Here is a 1,491-nt window from a genome sequence, read left to right as displayed (position 1 = left end):
CTAACCCTAACCCTAACCCTAACCCTAACCCTAACCCTAACCCTAACCCTAACCCTAACCCTAACCCTAACCCTAACCCTAACCCTAACCCTAACCCTAACCCTAACCCTAACCCTAACCCTAACCCTAACCCTAACCCTAACCCTAACCCTAACCCTAACCCTAACCCTAACCCTAACCCTAACCCTAACCCTAACCCTAACCCTAACCCTAACCCTAACCCTAACCCTAACCCTAACCCTAACCCTAACCCTAACCCTAACCCTAACCCTAACCCTAACCCTAACCCTAACCCTAACCCTAACCCTAACCCTAACCCTAACCCTAACCCTAACCCTAACCCTAACCCTAACCCTAACCCTAACCCTAACCCTAACCCTAACCCTAACCCTAACCCTAACCCTAACCCTAACCCTAACCCTAACCCTAACCCTAACCCTAACCCTAACCCTAACCCTAACCCTAACCCTAACCCTAACCCTAACCCTAACCCTAACCCTAACCCTAACCCTAACCCTAACCCTAACCCTAACCCTAACCCTAACCCTAACCCTAACCCTAACCCTAACCCTAACCCTAACCCTAACCCTAACCCTAACCCTAACCCTAACCCTAACCCTAACCCTAACCCTAACCCTAACCCTAACCCTAACCCTAACCCTAACCCTAACCCTAACCCTAACCCTAACCCTAACCCTAACCCTAACCCTAACCCTAACCCTAACCCTAACCCTAACCCTAACCCTAACCCTAACCCTAACCCTAACCCTAACCCTAACCCTAACCCTAACCCTAACCCTAACCCTAACCCTAACCCTAACCCTAACCCTAACCCTAACCCTAACCCTAACCCTAACCCTAACCCTAACCCTAACCCTAACCCTAACCCTAACCCTAACCCTAACCCTAACCCTAACCCTAACCCTAACCCTAACCCTAACCCTAACCCTAACCCTAACCCTAACCCTAACCCTAACCCTAACCCTAACCCTAACCCTAACCCTAACCCTAACCCTAACCCTAACCCTAACCCTAACCCTAACCCTAACCCTAACCCTAACCTAACCCTAACCCTAACCCTAACCCTAACCCTAACCCTAACCCTAACCCTAACCCTAACCCTAACCCTAACCCTAACCCTAACCCTAACCCTAACCCTAACCCTAACCCTAACCCTAACCCTAACCCTAACCCTAACCCTAACCCTAACCCTAACCCTAACCCTAACCCTAACCCTAACCCTAACCCTAACCCTAACCCTAACCCTAACCCTAACCCTAACCCTAACCCTAACCCTAACCCTAACCCTAACCCTAACCCTAACCCTAACCCTAACCCTAACCCTAACCCTAACCCTAACCCTAACCCTAACCCTAACCCTAACCCTAACCCTAACCCTAACCCTAACCCTAACCCTAACCCTAACCCTAACCCTAACCCTAACCCTAACCCTAACCCTAACCCTAACCCTAACCCTAACCCTAACCCTAA

The sequence above is a fragment of the Equus asinus genome, chromosome 15, assembly GCF_041296235.1.
Source record: "Equus asinus isolate D_3611 breed Donkey chromosome 15, EquAss-T2T_v2, whole genome shotgun sequence".
NCBI classification, from domain to species: domain Eukaryota; kingdom Metazoa; phylum Chordata; class Mammalia; order Perissodactyla; family Equidae; genus Equus; species Equus asinus.
Note: the sequence above shows the minus strand (reverse complement) of the source record.